This window comes from Rattus rattus, chromosome 1 (genome assembly GCF_011064425.1).
Source record: "Rattus rattus isolate New Zealand chromosome 1, Rrattus_CSIRO_v1, whole genome shotgun sequence".
In the NCBI taxonomy this organism is placed as follows: domain Eukaryota; kingdom Metazoa; phylum Chordata; class Mammalia; order Rodentia; family Muridae; genus Rattus; species Rattus rattus.
The window spans coordinates 134,589,773-134,602,465 of record NC_046154.1 but is presented as its reverse complement, the minus strand read 5'-3'; the positions used below and the strand labels follow the sequence as shown (position 1 = coordinate 134,602,465).

Here is a 12,693-nt window from a genome sequence, read left to right as displayed (position 1 = left end):
TGGCTCTATCCTGTCAGAGAGAAGTACATTATGATGACACGCTGTAGTATGAAGCCCTGGGGTTAGCTTAGCTGGAGAAACTGTGTTCCTGGGCTTTGTTCCAATTGTGACAGCTGCCCAGGCTACCTATGTCTTAGATAGCTCTTTCTCCAAGGACAATATTTTTTTTCTGCATTTTTTATTATTATCTTTAATCTTTCCTCACAGTCTAGTCTCTATCTGCCTTCCATTCCCCATCCCATTCCTCCTCCCTCATCTCTAAGAGGATGTCCCCGCTACAGCCCCACAACACCCCCAGGCTTCCCCACTCCCTGGGGCCTCAAGTCTCTCAAGGGTTAGGAGTGCCTTCTCTCACTGAGACCAGACCAGGCAGCCCTCTGCTATATATGTGCTGGGGGCCTCAGACCAGCCAGTGTCTACTGCCTTGTCAGAGATTTTTTTTTTCCTCTTTATTAACTTGAGTATTTCTTATTTACATTTCGATTGTTATTCCCTTTCCTGGTTTCCGGGCCAACATCCCCCCAACCCCTCCCCCTCCCTTCTGTATGGGTGTTCCCTTCCCCATCCTCCCCCCATTACCACCCCCTCCCAACAATCATGTTCACTGGGGGTTCAGTCTTGGGAGGACCAAGGGCTTCCCCTTCCACTGGTGCTCTTACTAGGCTATTCATTGCTACCTATGAGGTTGGAGCCCAGGGTCAGTCCATGTATAGTCTTTGGGTAGTGGCTTAGTCCCTGGAAGCTCTGGTTGCTTGGCATTGTTGTTCCTATGGGGTCTCGAGCCCCTTCAAGCTCTTCCAGTCCTTTCTCTGATTCCTTCAACAGGGGGTCCCGCTCTCAGTTCAGTGGTTTGCTGCTGGCATTCGCCTCTGTATTTGCTGTATTCTGGCTGTGTCTCTCAGGAGAGATCTACATCTGGTTGTCAGAGAGATCTTAAAGGTCCAGGCTCATTGATACTTCTGGCCTTCCTATGTGGTTGTCCTCCTTCCTAGGGACAATGTTAGAAGTTCTTTTTTTTTCCTTCCAAACACCTGAGCTATGTGTTCATGCTGGTATCCTTGTATCTTCTATCTTCTGTCCCTTTTAAAGTTTGACTTGTAGACAGCGTCTGATTCCTGAGCTCACCTTTCAGTTGATTCTAAGGTAGAGTAGGTACTTGTCTTAGTCCATTCAGACTGCCACAACAGAATACTACAGACCAAATAAATGGCTTATAAACAACAGGCGTTTATTTCTCACAACTCTTGAGACTAGAAAGTCCAGGGACAGGGGGACTGCATTGAATTTGCTTTTGGACATGTCAGCAAGGCTATTTTTGATTTCTAATTGCTATAGGAGGGACCAGCCCCTGTGAGCACTGCTGCCCCTGGGCAGGTGGTCCTGGGTCATCTAAGAATGAGCTGACCAAGCCAGGAAGGTGTTCTTCTGTAGTCTCTGCTTCAGTTCCTTCTTCCAAGTTCCTTCCCTGAATTCCTTCAATGCAATGGTGGAGAGTTATCCGGATGTATATGCAAACAACCCCTTTAACAAGTTGCTTTTGCCATGGTCTTTACCATAGAGACAGAAAGCAAACTCCTAATGCATTACACTGGCAGTTAGGATTCTAACATGGGATCCGGGAAGGCTGGCATGACTGGAGGCTCACCTGCCTTGAGGGTGGGTTTGGACTGGGTAAGCACCAGGTAACCCTCTGCTCTGAAGACAGACCCAGGCCCACTCGGATCCGTGGTTGCTTTTACGTCAGAAGATCTTGTCTGAGAGTAATGATACTTTGATGAAGTCTGAGCTGAGAGATGAGGTTGGGAGGTAGAGGCTACAGGGTGAGATGTTCAAGGTCATCCTTGATTATGTAGTGAGTTGGAGACTAGCCCAGCGTACATGAGACTGTCTTGAAATGGGTGAATGAGTAGATGAGTGAATGAATGAATGAGTGAGTGAATGAGAAAGATACTTCCATCACTAGGTACTGTTCCCTGTGGAAACAGGTGTTAACTCGCTCCATCCTTATGGTCCCATCTATGTATACATTCAACTAAGCATCCCTTAGTACAGAGGAATGACTGAGCACAAAGAATAAATGGCCAGTTAGCCCATGATCACAGTTAGTAAACTGAAGATTTCACCAGGCTGAGGGGATTGGAGCATCCGCCTTCTTCCCTCTTCCTATCTCTTCCTTAGAACCCTCCGAGATTACCTCCATTCCTCTCTTGATCCTTTTCCCTGATCCTTGATCCTTGATCACTGCATCTGGCCACTGACAATCCGCTAACAGTCAACTGTGTTATCTCTGGCCTGGATTCTGGTTTGAGGCTCAGGCTGAAGCATTCTGCTTCATCTCCGGAACCTCTACTTAGATACTCGACTGTTTTTTTCTTTTTGCTTCATAATAAAATTATTATACTTTCAATGTCTCCCACCAACAGCCAGTTCTCATCTTGCCAGTTCTGTAGGTCTGAGTAGGTCTGCAGAAGGCCTTAGTAGGGTTACGTCTTTCTCTGGTAGTTGATTCGGGTGGGCCTGCACTTTCTAAGTCACTCAGGTTATTGGCAGGGTTGTTTCTTTATGACTATGGGGCTTCCAAGCCAGGTGTTTACTGGATGCCTATGGAGGCAGCATAAGGCTCCAGAGGCTGATCCCTTACCAGGTCCCCAGCACGACCTGGAGTGCAGCTAGCTAAGAGAGAGCCTATATATCATGATGCAATTACAGGACAGACATTTTGTCTATTTGCCATATTCCATTAGCTGGAAGCAATAGCCACAAGGTCTGTCCACTCTTGAGGGCGGAGGTTTATCCAAGTGTGGGAGCATCAAGAGGCAGGGAAATCAAGAGCCAACCTGGCAATCCACAAGTTTCTTCAGCATGCTCACAGTGGGACTCGCTACCCTCTAACTATGGTGTCTGTCTTCCACAGATCCCTGCCCGAGGAAGTAGTTCTCAAGGCAAGGCCAAGAGCCAGCCTGGACTCACTTCTCTGGTCAAGTTCATGCATCGACAACCATCAAGGCCTGCTCTTTTGTCTCTCTCTCTTTTTTTTTTTTTCGGAGCTGGGGACCGAACCTAGGTCCTTGTGCTTGCTAGGCAAGCACTCTACCACTGAGCTAAATCCCAGCCCCTCTTTTGTCTCTTGAGTGTCTCTTGATCCTTTTCTCCTCTTCACCTGAGACTGAAGCTGCCACCTGCATCACTCCATTTTTTTTCCTTTCTATCACTGGCCACAGCTACACTGTAGAAACGAAGTTCTGGTTACAATGTATCTTTATACTGCACTTGAAGCTTGTGTCCTCACAGGCCTTAGGGGCCATCAGACCTTTTGTACTCTAGCTCTTTGCCCTGTTTTCTAGAAACAATCCTTTGTTTTCCTTTGTTTATTAGTCCTGATGATCAGGACCAAGCTCAGCTCCGATTGCCCTTTCTTCTGGAGAACCCACTCTCCCTCCTCATGGCTCTCTAACCTTCATGCCACTCCTACTCACCCACAAAAGTGTCCTTTCTCAATCGCCTGCTCCTCTGAGCTAGAAGCCCTGTGAGACAGGAGGGCACACATCTTCATGGCTAGCATGTGTTTTTCAACACTGTGAGCTCTCAAGTAATTGGCAAGTGAAGAAAATAATAAATGAAGCCTTGGCTCTCGGTCTACCCTTAAAAATATCCCCAGCCTTCCCTCACAGCAACACCCAGCACTTGCTCCTACCGGGCTCTGTTCCAGTTGGCAGACCTTTGTAAATCGAAAGTAGTATGATAATAGAAGCACCTTTGTTTAGGGTAATATTTCTTTCCTATTATGGCCAGTCCAGTCCCAAGACATTTCCTGGTGTACTCAAGTGACATCAGTGCCAGGACGTCACCTATTTCCTCTTATGCCATATTTGTCCTTTTGCTGTGTCATTAGAGTTCTGTAAAAATAGCTGACCAACAGCAGTACATATAGTTCCTTGTGCTGCCTGGGAACAGTTCTCTGTCCACCCTATGGGGAGGCCCACAGCTGCTCCCTGACATTCCAAGGGATACGTGCTCTCATCTTCTGGGAACAGAAGGGGCATTTGTTCCCTGAGCCCACTCTGGAAGGACAGCTGAGTCCCCAGTCCAGCCAGGTCAGCCTGTCCTAAGCATCAGGCTCTGGTTCCACACAAGTGATTGAGCTTAATTGACAGGTGCGAAGTGTGTTCTTTCTAACCCCACTAGATTTACTTCTGCCTGTAGGGGTAAGACAAACTCACTTGGGAGCCCAATTAGCTCTGTGTGTGTGTGTGTGTGTGTGTGTGTGTGTGTGTGTGTGTGTGTGTGTGTGTGTGTAGATAAAGACAGATATATTTCTGTGAGAAAGTGGTTAGAAAGAGTCTCAGCTATAGAGAGTCAGAGATGGAAACAGAATCTCTAAGGGGAGAGGAGAGGCAGAGAAATAGACAGAAGGCAGCAGAGGAGGAGAGAGGCAGAAAGCTGTGACCAAAGAGATAGTCAGATAAGAGAGCTGGGGGTATATGCACATGGGCACTGCTGGTGGCCTTTTCGGTGGGTTAAGTGCACATAAATGGAAAATGGAGCAGGGTAGGGTGTCAGTCCCATCTGGAGGACCATGTGTGAGGGAGGGACAAAGTGAGCATCGGTATAGTTGTTAATGTATTCCCAGAGGCTGACAGGGGTTGGGGGATTCTGGGAGGGAGAAGGACTAGGTCAGATGAGACCGGAAGGTTTGTGTTTGTGTAGCAGGAGGCATTAGCTTGGCCCCGGGTCAGCTCTCTTGCACACAGACGAGGCTGGGGGGCATGCTAAAAGAAGCCTAATCATGATGGTGGGGCTGGGACGCTCTGGATTGGGAAACTAACTCTACCTGGGGGAAAAGAATTCTCTGGGATGTTTGAAGAGATCAGAAAGTCTAAGCAACGCTCCAATAAAGTCTGTGGGACTGTCTACTGGCTTCTGAACACACTGAGTGGGGACAGGTATCGCATCGGCCCATCCCTTGTGCTTCATGGATTACCTCACTGTGGAAAGATTATCACCTCCACTGTGGGGCTGAAGATACGATGCGCAGAGAAGTTAAACAATTTCCAGAGCACCATGCTACTCGCAAAAGGGCAGAAGTGGGCTTTGAGCTCAGAAGGGTCCAGACTCAGGGCTGATACCCAATGTGTGCTCCTGTAAGCCACAACTGAGCTCTCAAAGCTGCCTCGGTTCTGTTTTTCCTTCTTCTTGAGACAGTGTTTTACTGTGTAGTTCTAGATCAATAGACCAGGCTCATGCCCAACTCAGCAATCCTCCTGCCTCTGTTTTTCAAATGCTGGCATTACTCAGTTCTTTGATCAAGTTCTTCCTAAGGAGGACCGGGGAGGATATAGAAGATAACAGAAGAGCTGACTTCCTGTTCCGGCTCCGCCATTTCTAGCTCCGAGATTGTGAAGTAGGCTGTCTGTGCTTCAGTCAGGGGCAGTAACCGAGTGCATGAACCCTGGCACCACACTAGCTGCCCCTCCGTGACACTGACCACTACCAGCTGGGTACCTTTGCTCTTTACTTAAATGATGTCAGCCACACATTCTTCCTGGTAAAACCAGTACAAAGAAGGGCCTTTTCCACGAGGCTGTGACAGTGGCATGGTTCCTGTCTTGATCTTTCCTGGCATGAAGTAAGCTGCCAACACATAATTCATCTGTGAGGTGATTCCACTCTTATTTTACACAGAGTCCTGCTTACATGTGCACAGGGGATATGTTCTAGACGCCCTCATGATACCCACATCCTCTTACATAAAAAGAGCAATGCATTTGCATGTAACCTGCACTCCCCTGCTTAACCCATACAGGTTATTTATAATACGGAACATGATTTAAGCCTGTACACGTTCAGTATGGATGCAATCTTAAAAAGTGTTTCAACTCATTTTTTTTTCCCTGAGATGACATCTTGCTATGTAGCTTGGGCTGGCCTCGAGCGAGCCCCACCTCCCCCTCCTCACTCCCAGTGCCTGTGGAGCTGACCCCTGAGTGTAGGTAGAATAGGAGTGGCATGGGGGTACTGCCTGTGAGGCCGGCTGGCTAACTCTGCGGCACTGTCAGGTATCAGATATTACTGTTCCCGTTAAACACAGCGCTGGGTTCCTATAAGGCACGTGAAAGGACGGACTTGGCAGTCGGCAAATGGTGGAGCAGGAAGGCAGGGCGATGCCAACGCGTGACTGAAATATTTGTTTGAACATGGAAGACGCACCAAAGAATCCCAATGCTGTGGTCCAGAGAGCAGCAGAGGAAGGGATCAGAGACGCCTTAGGAAACACTAGTGTTTGGAAAGTGTGTGAATCCGTGTTCACTGAGCGCATGTCATATCTCTGCTTGGGTCAGTTAGTTTGCTCAGTACCGGAACATAGCCACAAATACGACATCGGTGTGGTACCCAAGGAGGTGTTTCAGGGATGAGACTTCTACTGTAGTAAGGGGGATTTAGGAGGGCATTTCAAGAGGACAGAATAGGACAAGCAAGATCTGAAGTGGGAAAAGAAGCTTTAGAAAGTCTTTAGGGATCCACAATGTCGGACATGAAGCCTGCAGCATAAGGGGAGGTGATTGTAGAACGGGTGTTTGTAGCAGTCTTGGGCAGTCTTGAGTAACAGTCTGTCATTTGAAAGATAACGAGGTACCATAATGACCACTCAGGACTATAAATCCATAAGGGTCGTAATCGCTAATATAGAGATCTAGTCTTTAAATATATTTTAAAAACTGATTTATTTAGTTTTATTTCATGTGTGTCGGTGTTTTACCTCAATGTATGTCTGCGAGAAGGTGTTGGATCCCCTGGAGTTGGAGTTATAGACAGGCCTGAGCTGCCGTGTTAGTGCTGGGAACTGAACCTGGGTCCTCTGGAAGAACAGCCAGTGATCTTAACCCCCGAGCCAAAAGATCACATCCTGAATATAGATCACAATCTAGGCCAGAAAAGAGCCTCTCAAAACTTTTCCAAGGCCTTCCACAGGAGGCCTACACACTGCTGTGCGTGTCACTGCCAAGTCCCCAGTGATTCCTGAGATGTTCCAGAACATTTTGTGAGTACTCAACACCAAACATCGACAGGCTGAACAAAATGGCCTTTACCATCGCTGCCATTAAGGGGGAGATATACTCATGTGGTATTGAGGAAGACAGACACTGACCTCACCTAGAGGGCTGGAGAACTCACGGATGAAGAGGCGGAGTGTGTGATTGCCGTCGTGTAGAGCCATGACAGTACAAGATCCCAGACTGGGTCTTCAACAGGCAGAAGGATGTGAAGGGTGGAATAGTATAACCAGGCTCTGGCCAACAGTCTAGACAACAAGCTATGCAAGGGTCTAGAGCGACCAAAGAAGATGATAGCCCACAGGGAGCCCTTGTGTCTGAGAGGTTGGCACAAGACCACTGGCCACTGAGGCTGTGCTGTGGGTGTATCCAAGAAGAAGTGAACCTCTGAACCTTTGCTGTTAATAGCTGGTATGCCAATGGGGGGAATGCTTTTTCAAGGAGAGAAAACACACAGTTTCTTAGACTCCTAGTAATCGATCGCACGAAGTGAGCGACTTGAACTTCGCCCAGGCTCAGCCTATGAAGGGGCACTCATGGCAGTAGACTGTACGTTCACGTCGGTTTCCACATTGGAGGTATTTATATATGTCACTATCTTTCAGTATCAAAACCTGATGTGTCACTATAGACTGTTCCAGAATAAATGTATATGGCAAGGTAATTGTTCAGGAATGAAAAGGTGTGCCAACAGAACTCTTGCGAGTTTCATCTCGTGACATTTGGGGCTCTTGTTTTCGCAATGTTTCACTGTGGTAAAAGAGGTAGATTAAAATCGTTGCAAATCAAAGCGATTCTTTTTCAGCCTACGAAATGAATGCCAACTTGCCTTTTCTTCATTTCCCACACATTTGCATAGATCTGTCAACTCGGCTGAGCAATCTTCTAAGGGGAATGCTGGATTCAGAGCTACGAACACCCATGTACAATTGCTTTGCCCTGACTTCTTCGGATCACAGCTCCATGCCCTTCCCTTCACCCTCTCAGGAGCACCCTCCTCCCTGAAGGTTTAGAGGGAGTTTGAGTAGATGGAGAAACTTAAACAAACCAACACTGCCAAACGGAGTCATCCTTCTGAGGAGTCACTGGCTGCTTTCAGCTCCTTACTTTACCCTGTGTGTCTGCGGTTAACAGCTATTTGGCCAATCCTTGGAGAAAGATATTTTCCCGAGGACCTCTCTTGAGTAGGTCCAAGTATTTGAGTGTGCATTCTGCTGGGGTAGAGGATTCTTTTGCCTTTGGTGGGGTTAAAAAGGAAGACCTAAGTGGGGTGGTGGTGGTGCGTGGCTTTAATTCCAGCTCTCGGGAGGCAGAGGCAGGCAGATTTCTGAGTTTGGGGCCAGCCTGGTCTACAGAGTGAGCTCTAGGACAACCAAGGCCACACAGAGACACTCGGTCTCGGAAAAACAAACAGACAAACAAATAACAACAGAAAGAAGGGGTAGAGAGTGCCTAGCAGAGGGATGATGGTGCCCTATTGGCTGACTCTGCTTCTCTATTATTGCAACCGCCATTTGCAGATAGTCACACGGTTGCTCAGTGGTTTGTGTCCATCTGATTGGCTGCCAGCTGTCCTAAGCGATTGCCAGACATACTCCAGGTTTGTTTGCAAGACACATCAGCTCTGCCTGCGTTTAGGCTGCTAACCACAACTGTCAAAGTCTACAAAAGAAACAAAACCTTCAGGCAAGCAGAGTCTCGGTTGAGCGCACGTTTTGTTTTCTGCTGTGTTTATTTCAAATTAATATCGCAGATCAAGCCCACAGCTAAATAGCACATCTGCCTGAGGTTCGCACAGCCATTCACAATATGTTTTTATTCCTTTAATTATGGCTTAGAATCCTTTTGACACTCTCTCAAGTAACAGGTGGTTTTCTGACCATGATAAATGCTCAATGCTGTGGAGGGTAAAGCAGTTAGGCATTGTTTTCTTAGCTGTGGTTACACCTAGGCCCCTGGCAGCTTCTGATTTAGCAGCTTGCAATAGGTTGGAATTCCTGGGGGACTTTACTTAACCCTTAGTTCCCTAAAGCCTGTTTTCAAGGCACCGTTGGGTGGGGCGTCTCATTCTACCCAGCTGCTTAGCAGATGTACTTTTTGTATTCTGGAAGGTGGAAGTGGGGTTGAAGGTAGGTCAAAAAGTTAATATGCCAACATTCTGAAGGGTGATGGGGGTAGAAACTTGGTGATATTAAAGGTGATTTGAATTTAGAATTTTTTTTTGAAGAATAAAAGCATTCTTTTATATATCTGCAATGGATGATAACAATTAAATAAGTCACACATGAATCACTGGAGTTGGAAGGAGGGCAAAGACCTATTAGATCATGCAGCCAGTTCCCTAGAGAACGCAGACTTATTCTCCGCGGCGTGCTCAGGGTGCTTTGTACGGTCTTTGAAAGACTTGAGCAATTGGGGCTTTCCATTATTTCCCCAAGGGAAAGGCTTTTCTTTATAAAGGACCTCAGTGTTTTCCTCCTTCATCTGAGGTTTTCACGTTAAAAAAAAAAAAAAAAGCTTATTTACACGGTGCACACAAAATCATCTGCAACAAAGAAAGAAATTACGCGTACTCATTTCCCAGAAAACAATATGCCCTTGGCTACCTTCCGTGTGCTCCTGTGTCTGATTTTTACACCTGGTTTTCCCATAGTCCTTGGAGAAGGACGTGGAACGGATACATCCTCTAGAGGACTTCCTAGCACACACTACTACTACTCACACGAGACGCTGCACTTCTTTATTTGAAGCTGGGGAGAGAGGTTTTGAAATCAGGTCTGCTCAGACTGTCCACAACTTTGAGATAAAGAACCTTTGTCACCCAGGAAACACGAAGTACTTAGCATTCCTTTCTCTTTGGAACAAACTTGTCTATTCTGTGCTCTTTGCATCCGATGGGCTGATCATTAAGGGCATATGAAGGGGCTCCAGGACAGACACCCTGCCCCAAATACCAGGCAGGGACTGGAGTCCAGTGAGGACAGAAGGTTGCATAGACCTTTCTGTGGAGTTGCTGTACTTTGTTGACACAAAGGACTTTTCAATTCCAATAGGTCAGAGTTTACGAGATTTCTTTTCTCTTCTCATTCAGATTTTACGGTTTGAAGAGGCTGGTTCTAGACCCTAGAAGTGATTATGAGAGGGGATTATGAATAACGATTTATGGAAATGGTGATTATGATTTGCAGACCTCAGATCTGTCCCCTACTGTTGGAGGGCAGTGGAGGGCTGAGAAAGGAAGAATGGTGAACCAAGCTTACAGCCTCGGAAGACTTCCTAAAGAGGTGATACGGCAGACGTAGGAATGATGTTGATGTTGAGGGATTGAGGTAAGGGCTATGACATAGGACATGAGGAACACAGTATGAGTATAGGGCCCGGGGACCTCAGAGAGCCCAGGGTTGGAACCTTCTAAGAAAGTTGAACTTGAAGGATAGATTCCAGGGAAGGAAAACAAGACAGAAATAGAAGAGACAAGGGCAGTGGAGGGAGTGGGAGAAGGTCCCTGGGGAGGGGGCACAGAAGTCCTATGCCTTGGAAACCTTGTCTGCTTGCCAGCTTTGGATCTCCAGAGAGGCCACTGTCCTCATTTTCTTGACAAACTCACCACGGCTCAGAGCAATGTGGTGTCATCTCCTAGACTGCGTAGTCAACGAGAGCTAGGACTTCAATCTCTTCAAACCCTTTGGAAGGGAAAGGGATGTTGGAAGCTGATAGCTCTTGGAGCTGTGTAACTCTGGAAGCTGAGGCTCTCCCAGTGACCAGAACCTCTGTTTTCCATCAGTATGGAACAGAGACAGAGCGTTAGTGCCTCAGTTTACCGGAAAGAAGAAAAACGGTCCCCTTAGAATCCATCAGGTCTTGTAAGTCTTAAAATGACTCATACTGCACTGACTTAGTGCCTCTAGAGTCTCGTCATCCTATCAGGGCTGAGCCAGCCCGGCCTGTGGGTGCCAAGCTCAGCCCGCAGCCATGGGCAAGGCAAATATGTAGCTTTGTGGTCATGGCCTTCCAGTAGGTATGCGAAATATGGGAAATATGAGAACACTCTGTACCCCAGAACAGGGAGGAGGGATGGGAAAGGCAAAGGGGTGGCAGACACACCGGGAACACGTATCAAACATGGTTATTCCTTCCACTGATGTGAGGCTGTGCCTCTCCTCTTAGGCCTTAGTCACTCGCAATGTCATTTCTGTCACATCAACGCAACTCCACTATCGTTGGGCCAGAATAGCCATCTTAGAACAAATAGTCATAGGCATGGTCCAAAAACATACCGTGGCCCCATCTTAGCCCTTCTGGCCACTGCAATAAACACACGGACTGGGGGGGGGGTGTCTATAAATCTCCTCACATAGCACAAAGCCTAGTTGATTAAAGAGTGCTGAAGGTTTCATATAATGTGCATAGTTGTGTACTGAAAATACATCAGAATGGGGACAAACAAAATAAAGCACTGGCAGACTTGGTTTCTGCTGGGGGTTCACTACTCTGCCCGTAGACCATGTTGTGGTAAGGACCAGGCATCCCCCTTGAACCTCTTTTATGAGAGCTCCACCATCACACACTAATCTCTCTGCAGTGTTCCCACCTCCGGCTGCAGAGCGTTGGTGGCGAGGTTTCAGCCTGAAAAATTTGGGGATGATATGAACATCCTGACCGTAGCTTGACTGAAACTTGAGTTTCTCGTAACTCTCACTTGCCTCACAATATTCTTAGAATTTTCTTTTCAAACATTAACAAAGTCTAGAAAAGCCATCTTGGATCCAAGCTGCACCAAAACAGGCGACGGGCTGTAACCGACACAGGCATTAGGTTTCTGACCCCTGATCTGGCTATGAACGGGTTGCTTCTAATCAGGAAGTTCTTTAATCGTGGGTCTCACTCGTTCAGTGTGTTTTGGTTTTATAACATAGAGGTCAGCAGTAAGTTGCTTCTTCTCCCTCTTCCCCCATTTTTCTGGCAGCATCTAGGTTATAGCTACAGACGGTCTTCCCCTTCAGATGGGTTGCATCCTGGCAAGCCCTTGGTGAAGCTGAGTACATCTCAAGTTGCAGGTACACAATGTGTGCCTACCAAACACTCTGGCTTGGTGCACACCGTCTTGGTGCACACTGGGCTCTGAACATGTACATCGACCTTCGGTCGGGCAAACTCAGCTAGCGCAAAGCTTAGTTTACACAAGAAGTGCTGACGGTTTCATGTAATGTATGAAGCGGTGAACTAGAACAAGACGGAGTGGGCAATGGGACAACACACTGGAATTTTAAACATTAGAGATCAAACTGGGAAATGCTTGGATCTTTGATGCGAGCGTTTGGTGATGTGATATGGTAAAAGAGTGGTCAGATGAGCGCCTACGTAGTAAATGGCTCTCTTTCCCCTTCTCTGTTCCCCAAGGCGGAGCTTGGAAGGCGAGGTCTGTCCTTGATGGAGGCAAGGAGGAAGCTTCCCTTTGCTTTTGAGACAAAGTGAGACTGCAGGTAACCTGGTTATAGACTCTTCTGATTATGGTGAGGGGTGTCTAAAGAGAAATCGTGAGGTGTATGACAGAAATGATACCAGTGGCTTCTTACAGAAAAACCTCAGGCTGACCCAGTGGAATCAAAGGATGCAACAAGCCTGTGCCCAAGTCTCTGTG

At 47.2% G+C, this 12,693-nt stretch overlaps 1 pseudogene; it reads left to right on the top strand.

Annotated features, from left to right (window-relative positions):
• The window catches only part of LOC116903246, a 31,019-nt pseudogene extending 23,584 nt beyond the window's left edge, over positions 1-7,435 (top strand).
• Positions 7,436-12,693: the final 5,258 nt, after the last annotated feature.